Source organism: Manacus candei, unplaced genomic scaffold (genome assembly GCF_025592945.1).
Source record: "Manacus candei isolate 608988 ecotype Guabito, Panama unplaced genomic scaffold, ASM2559294v1 h1tg000031l, whole genome shotgun sequence".
NCBI lineage: Eukaryota > Metazoa > Chordata > Aves > Passeriformes > Pipridae > Manacus > Manacus candei.
This window is the reverse complement of record NW_026138079.1, coordinates 154,895-162,837: the sequence shown is the minus strand read 5'-3', so window position 1 is coordinate 162,837 and position 7,943 is coordinate 154,895. Positions and strand designations below refer to the sequence as shown.

The following is a 7,943-nucleotide window of genomic DNA, read 5'->3' as shown; positions in this document are numbered from 1 at the left end:
AGTGATCTAAAAAGCATTTTCCTGCAGGTAATTGTACTTTTAATGAGCATCCCTCACCCTGGTGTGTTGTTCTCTGCCTCTGTTTTCTACCCAGCTCCTTCAAAATGCTGTTTGCAAATGGGATACTTTGACTGTCTGTATAATTTTGTGCCTTCAGCTTTGAGTCCTCTGTCAAGCCCTGAATCAAAAACTTTTCACTGCATTTTTCTTCCCTGGATGCTGATGTGTTTGGGTATAAAAACCTCTGACTGCAGATGGCCTGTCTACTTCTCAGGCTGAAAGGCTGGGGGAGTATTTCTGTCAAGAGGGTTGTTCCTAAAAGCTGTCCTAGCGGTTTGAGTTGTTCCAAAATGCTGCCTTTGTGCAGAAGAAGTGTGTCTGGGCCACGGCCTCGCTTGGCGCGTTGAGAAGCCCTCCCGCTCGGTCACGCTCGCTCGGAGTCACTCGGGAGAGCGTAAATCTGGCAGTTTGCAGGAGAGCTTTGTCTGCTGTGCAGAGCTAGCAAATTATCTTTTCAATGTGGAAATCCATACCTCGCTGCAACACATCTTTTCCTTGGCTGTCTGAGGCTGTCAGAAGATATGAAACTTGGTCTTAAGTTATAGCCTTTGAATCGAATTCTTGTTCGCAATACAAAGTAAAAATACTGAACAATCAAGTTTATGTGATGTTCATACTTGAAATCCAGAGGGTGATATCAGAGGCTCTTGTATTTGATCTACGTGGTTCCTCAGAGTATTTTTACCATTTTATTGCATTGCTCTATCGAGGGAGTATTATTTATATGATATAATCCTCATTTGGTTCCAGTTTATTAAATGAAAGGAATGTGTTAGGCATTCAGTTCTTAAGAGGTCTGGAATCTGGACTGTAATTGAATCCATTCCCTCTCAGCTAATTTATGTAATCTGATGAGAAACAAGTGTAGTACAAATTGTTCAAAGAAAATGGAGAATGTTCACTTTATGGAACCATACCAAAACAAAGTTCTCTGAATGAAGCAGCACAGCAAGGCTTGGGTTCCCTTCTCGTCCGATCGAACGTACTTGGAGCGTCTCTCTTCAATATCTCAGTTTTGTAGTGACATTGCCGTGGCTGATACATTGCCTGGGATCTCTTAGGCAAGAGCTACAACGCTGTGAGGAGGGCAGTGCTCTGTTTTGTAATTTACAAAAAGTAGATGCAGTTTCTTTCAGTTGTTTGTCATCACACCTAATGTTTACAAAACCCCCTGGGCCCTTGGTTGCGGTTGAGTTCTGGGTTTGCTGCCCAAGGTGCTGATGGTAGCAGGCCAGTCACTGCTGAGGCCTTGGAGCAGTGGGTGGTGAAGGGGTGAGGGGGGAGCCCAAGGAGACTGAATCCAGGGCTGGCTGCTGTTGCTCTGGGCATGGGGCTGGAGCCGGACGGGGAAGAGCATCTTCTCCCCACATCTGTGTGATTCAGAGTCCTTCCCTTGGATCGTGGTGCTCCCCGTGTACGGCGCTCAGTATCCGCACGCACAGGTGCCGTGCCCTGATTGGGGAAGGGTTTTCAGTACCTGCACTATAGGTCCGTTAGTATTCGTGGCTCTGTCAGTCACCCTGCAGGCTCCTGACTGTGCATGTTGCTGTCTCACATTGGACATCCAGGATTTGTGTCGCAGTCTTGACATGGTTTGGAGGTGAAGCAAGGCCGCTGTGCTGCCGTGAGGAGTGGCCGTGCAGGAGTTGGGGGATAACCCTTGGGTGTGAAAGGGGAGCAAGTGTCAGAGGGATGGGTAGGTAGGAAGGAGAGTACATTCAGACTCCACGTTTGCATGTGTGAGCAGAAACATTCATTGCTGCCAACTCTGTAAATGTTTGATTTGGAGATGGATGGTTCCACATCTGGCTCGTGTTCAAATGCAGCAAATATTACTTTTCACTTTTAATTTCTCTCCTTTTTTCAATTCCAACTTCGATCTCATAAGAAAGATCGAAAGTCTCTTCAGAGGAAAGGTGGGCTTTTTTGTAGCTTTGAACAAACTAACCACAGACATTTTAAACTGGGAAATGGCAACTACAAATCACTAAAATATCAGGGGAGAAAAAGTTGTAACTTGGGGAAAAAGCTAACCTGCCCTCCTTTTGCTGTCTCTAGAAAGAACAGAACAGAAGGAAAAAAAATCTCTCGCAAACCAGAAATTGGCTAAGTGCTTGTGTGGAATGTGATTTGGGTTGAACCTTTTGTGTGCAGTTTGGGAATGAGGAACGCTTCCCAGTTGTTTGCACGTGAAGACAGCGTTACGAGGTACAGACAGATGCAGGAGGGACCTAAACAGAGTCGGTCCTTCTCCTCTTGCTGATTCCCTGACAATAAAGGGGATGCTTTTGCAGTAGTTCCCCGTGTGTTGGCTCACTCGGAGGGAACTCTCAGGTCCGGGGGTCACATCCTGTGGTTGGTTGCGCTGTCTATTTAACATTTCGTTCGGTGACTGAGCGTGCCAGGGGTTCAGGACACGCCGTGCCGTGGGCAGACGTCAGCTGTGTGCTGCTCCCGGGCAGCCTGGCACTGCTGCCACTGACAGGTGTGTGTGCTGCTCCTGGGCAGCCTGGCACTGCTGCCACTCACGGGTGTCTGTGCTGCTCCCGGGCAGCCTGGCACTGCTGCCACTGACAGGTGTGTGTGCTGCTCCTGGGCAGCCTGGCACTGCTGCCACTGACAGGTGTGTGTGCTGCTCCCGAGCAGCCTGGCACTGCTGCCACTGACAGGTGTGTGTGCTGCTCCTGGGCAGCCTGGCACTGCTGCCACTGACAGGTGTGTGTGCTGCTCCTGGGCAACCTGGCACTGCTGCCACTCACGGGTGTGTGTGCTGCTCCCGGGCAGCCTGGCACTGCTGCCACTCACGGGTGTGTGTGCTGCTCCTGGGCAGCCTGGCACTGCTGCCACTGACAGGTGTGTGTGCTGCTCCCGGGCAGCCTGGCACTGCTGCCACTCACGGGTGTCTGTGCTGCTCCCGGGCAGCCTGGCACTGCTGCCACTCACGGGTGTGTGTGCTGCTCCCGGGCAGCCTGGCACTGCTGCCACTCACGGGTGTGTGTGCTGCTCCCGGGCAGCCTGGCACTGCTGCCACTCACGGGTGTGTGTGCTGCTCCCGGGCAGCCTGGCACTGCTGCCACTCACGGGTGTGTGTGCTGCTCCCGGGCAGCCTGGCACTGCTGCCACTCACGGGTGGCTGAGGAACCGCTTCTGCCTCCGACTCCAAGCAGGAAATAGCTGTGGCCGAAGCCCCTATGTCCAGATTTTTTGATGGATGGTTAAATGGAATAACTAGTGCTTTCTTCAGTTGCCAACTGTTTCCTAGCAAGAACAATGGCCAGCTCCTCATGTGTGGTGCTGGTAAGCGCTGGCCTTGCTCGTGGTGCTGGTGCTGCAGGTACAGCTGGTGCTGCAGGTACAGCTGGTGCTGCAGGTACAGGTGGCTGCTGCAGGTACAGCTGACTGCTCCAGGTACAGCTGGTGCTGCAGGTAGAGCTGGTGCTGCAGGTACAGGTGGCAGCTGGAGTGACCTTGGCTCTGGAGAGCCACCTCTTGCCCTAGGCAGAGCTGATGCCTAAGGCTTGGCAGGGGGCAGTGCCAGGCCCCGGGAGAGAGAGCCCGTGCCTGTGCCTGGCTGAAAAGACCAGAGGCTCTTTCTGGGTGACTAACTTGCAGGAACCAGAACCAATAGCGAGGGAGGGACCTGTTTTAACTCCTTGGAAAAACTTTCCCTAAAACTTCCAGAACTATTATTTGGAAGAGACCGGGTATCTTTAAAGTATTAAGTGGGAAGAAGCAAGCAGAGAACAGCCCCTAATGAGCTCAGGGTGACTCTGCCATTACTGGCTTTTGTGGCTGCATTTTCCAAGCTCTGCTGTCTGAGATATGTCAGTAATTAAAAGATCCAGTGAAGGATGGATCTGCAACTGCATTTCCCACATCCTTGGTGAGGTCTAAGCAATCAGGGTCTTGAAATAAACATTTGGTTGAAAAATTCCTCAGTACCGTGAGCTGAATCTACTCATCTCCTGTGCTGCAGCAGAGGCCTGAAAGTAGTTTGATTACATACAAAACAGTGTTTCAGTTAAAGGCTCTCGTTCAGTATCGCTGTGTTTTCCCTTATTTTGGATTATTGTGGTACCATGTATTGGTCTTTTCTCCTGTGTGATGCCAGTTAATTTTCCTTTGTAAGGAAAGGCCTTGTGATGAATCATTTCACTGCTCAGCCTTAGATTTCATCAGGGAAAATACAGTATTTATGTATAAATCATCCGTGTCTTAGAGGATGTTCTTCTCCAGCCTCACTGCTCAGCCCTGAGCAGACACGAGTGAGGTGGGCATGCCGAACACGTGGTAATCAGGAGAGAAGTGTTCCAGGGACTGATAACCACAGGAAAGCTTCCCCCGTGTGTTCTTAGGCCCTGTGGCTTTTTAGCAAAACAAATGCAAACTGTCCAGCCCAAAATTATTGCTCTCTGTAAATATAAGGTGAATGGAAGTGCCTCCATTCTCTCCTTAGAGGAGATTTTGGTGTCACCACCGACTGTGACATTTACTGCGAGTACAGAGTTTGCACGCTGCCCTAAGGGAACCCAGACTGAGCATCTTGAGATTTTGGGCCAGGGGAGAGAGCTGTGGGTGTTTTTGCAGCACATCTGAACTGTGTGCATGAGTTAGGGTCTACAGATTTTAATAACCTGTGTATGTTTTGTAGTCTTTTATGTTTCCTTAGCACCCCTCCACAATCATAGTTTTGTTCTTTTTATGTGGACTCTGGATCTTTGGTCTTGCATCAGCTTTGGGAGCTCTTGTGGTGGTTGTTTTGGATCACAGAATGAAGCTGGAAAGTAGCATGAGATTGGTGGTGAACTGCTCCATCACGAGCCACCAGCAGAATCACAGAAAAGTTGTTAGTATTTAGTATAAAACACTAAAGTCATTTGATGTTCTCCCTTTGACCATCAGTGAAAGACGCAGTTGAGGAACATGCCCCATGAACTCAGATTGCCCACATCCAGCAATCAGACTACAGAAGACTAAGACCTTTGGGCACTTCTCTGCGAGGCAGGCAGGGACAAGCAGTGCAGGCCAAGGCCCAGTTCCCACTGCCAAGCAAACAGAAGCCCAGGTGCTGAGCAGACCGTGGCCACGCCGACGAGCTGCGTGTGCAGAACGTGGCTCTGCACGGAAGGGAGTGTCGCTCCTCTTCTTTGGCTGGTGTTCACTCGAGGGCTGTTTTATTTCAGCTCGGCTCTGGGCAGAGTTATTACAGATCCCCCAGCACAAGTTCCCTGTGATGAGAGAAACATGTGATCCTGGGGCCCGAGAGAAGGAATTCTTCTGGAAGGCCCCTGCAGCGGGAAGGCTGCTCCTGGCCACCTGAGCAAACAGCCAGCCTGGCTGGTGAACCCTGAAAAGCCAGCCCGGGGGACACAGGGAATGGCTGCACACAAGGGCCTTTGCTCTGGGCTTCCCCCCCTGCCCTGCCTGGCCAAAAGGTGACTTTGTGGGGCTGGGAACATACTGCTGGGACGAAGCTGGTGGCACTGACTCAGACTCGGTGTGAGGAGCCCTGCCAGAGCAGAGCACACAGAAGCCCATCTCAGGCAGCCCAGCAGATGTGCAGAGGGGGGTGCAAGGCAACTGAGGCAGAGCTGCAGGGGGGAATTCTCCAGATGACAGCCAGAAGAGCTGGGATGTGGGAGCCACAGCAGCTGAGATGGCTTTGGTAAGTGAATTCTGCAGAGGCTGAGAGCCAAGCAACTGAGAGCACAAATGTGGGATTGGTCTTCACATGCCGAACAGATTTTGCTAATATCACTTTGTTATGCAAATATGTAATTATTTTGTTTCCCCTCGAAGGAGTATTTGTGGTTTCCTCTTCCCTGGGACTTCCGAGTGCTCATGTGAAGGAAACAAATAACTGCCAGGTTACCAGGTTGTGTGTTTTGTGGCAAGCTCTGAAAAAGCACAAACCTGGAAGGTTTCTGGTGGAAGTTTTTTAAATAGCGGTTTTGAAGGCACTGCTGGAGGGTGGTGAGGCTGGCCCTGGCAATGGCACAGGAGTTGCTTACCACTTAAATGAACTTGGTTTACATGGAAGCCTGCTGTGTGCCTGTGACTAAGGTGTTAAAAGGCCAGGTTGCTTCACCTGTCGAGACTCTGTGGTGGATTGGGATGGACTGCACTACCATGGAGATGCTTGGGCCCAGCAGGGAGGAAGCTGGGCCTGCAGACCCACCTGGAGCTGCACAGGCTGTGGCTGGGAGGGAGGGTAGCTGTTGAGAACTGTTGTTTGCAGCACTCGTGTAGAAGAAGTGGAGAATGAATAGCAGAGAGGTGCCAAAGCGCTGTTCCCTCAGAGGGCAGGACTGAGCCTTTGTCAGCCGTCACTCACTGTGGAGAGGAACTTCTGTGTGCTCTGCTTTGCTTTGCTTTGTGTGCTCACAGGGCTCTGGCATTCAAAAATCTCGCAGCAAGGGGAGTATTTTTAAGCTTTGGGAGCTGCAGAACTCTGTGTGATGAGCGTCCTGCCACGTCACTGGGACAGTCCATAAAGCAAAGGTGTTCTTGGGCTCACACTAAGGAAACACAGCAGCCATCTGACAAGGGGGACTTGGAGAAAGCTTCTCGTGCCCCGAGAACTGACTCTTTCCTCTCTACCTCACTCCCAGAGTCCTCTTTCTCTCTCCTCTCGGGCTGTAACAGAGTTGTACAGGACTGACTTTCTATTTTAGATGTTTAAACAACCGCGGTCAAGTGGTGGGGCGAGGCTCTGAGAGCCAAATTCGGATTTAATTTTGCACGAACAGGGCTTTCTGCTAACACTGGAAAGGTTTTAAATAAAAGCTCAGCCATAGGGTGCTTGAGCTGCCACGATGAACTTACGTTAGCTCTTGACTAAACCCCCTTTGCTTGAGAATGGTGTTAAATCCGTGCTGTCTCTGAGGGCTTATTTTGTGTTTTAAAGTCGTTCTCAGATGGCCCGATCTCAAGAGTCAGGCCGCAGCTCAGAGGATGTGTTGGAGATGGCAAAACATCATATTCTTAGAGTGTATTGTTTGGCACTGGAGGTGTAGAAGAGGATTCAGTTCCTTTTATTTACGGAGTTGTGGTGTGTTGTTGATTGGGGTTTTTTTAAATATTGCTTTTCTCGGCAGTAGGAAATAACGTGACTGAAGCTTGAAATGGCAATTCCAGTATTTCAGATGCATAAAGAGTTGTCTTTGGGATTGGCAGTTCAGCCATGGTTATTAGCCAGAGATTGCTGCTTGTGCTGATTTTTGTAGCTATCAGTTCAAATAATTTTGTTTTCTTTCTGCAGGGACCTGCATTGGTTTTATTACTTGTGTTCAAAAAATCAATCATGCCTTAATGTTTTAATTCTGAATGTTCACTTGGGCGGTTTGTTTTCTGTATTGCACTAATGTCCATGTCTTACACCGGAAAGGGAGAAGTACAGTTAATTGTACTGTTAGCATTGATGCTGACGCTGTGTGTTGTCCCAGTTCCTCACTGTGTGAGTGTGACTCAAACTGAGTATTCTACACCCTCGATGTCATTTCCCAGGAACTGGTAACAACAGTTGTAGCAGCTGCCCAGAGCACTCTTGGCCCCTCAGGCTATAAGCTGGGTGTTAAGAAGCCTGTGAGACAGAAGGATGTTCCTGTCCTCACAGGTGATAACACCCCTCAGGGAGTCACCGGCACCTCCACACCCAGCCTGAGGGGTCATGGCTGCTAACGGGCCACCGAGGATTCCAAAAATACCTCACCATTCATGGTCACCCAGTGTGGAACTCCCCGCCCTGGGGGAGGTGCTGGGCATTCCCACCCAGTGTAATTTGAGGGGCAATAACCAATGTATTGCAGTGTTGTATTTGGGGCTGGGTAATGATACACTTTGGGTAGCACGTTGAAAATGTGAATGGCCTCTGCTGGCAATAC

The 7,943-nt window shown here is 50.1% G+C and overlaps 1 long non-coding RNA gene across 1 annotated transcript; it reads left to right on the top strand.

Moving 5' to 3' along the window:
- The first annotated feature begins 1,671 nt into the window (after positions 1-1,671).
- Positions 1,672-3,758, top strand: LOC127472738 (uncharacterized). Its single transcript, XR_007905146.1, has 3 exons — positions 1,672-2,545; positions 2,914-3,436; positions 3,511-3,758. It is a non-coding gene; the product is annotated as an uncharacterized LOC127472738 (long non-coding RNA).
- The last annotated feature ends 4,185 nt before the right edge of the window (positions 3,759-7,943 follow it).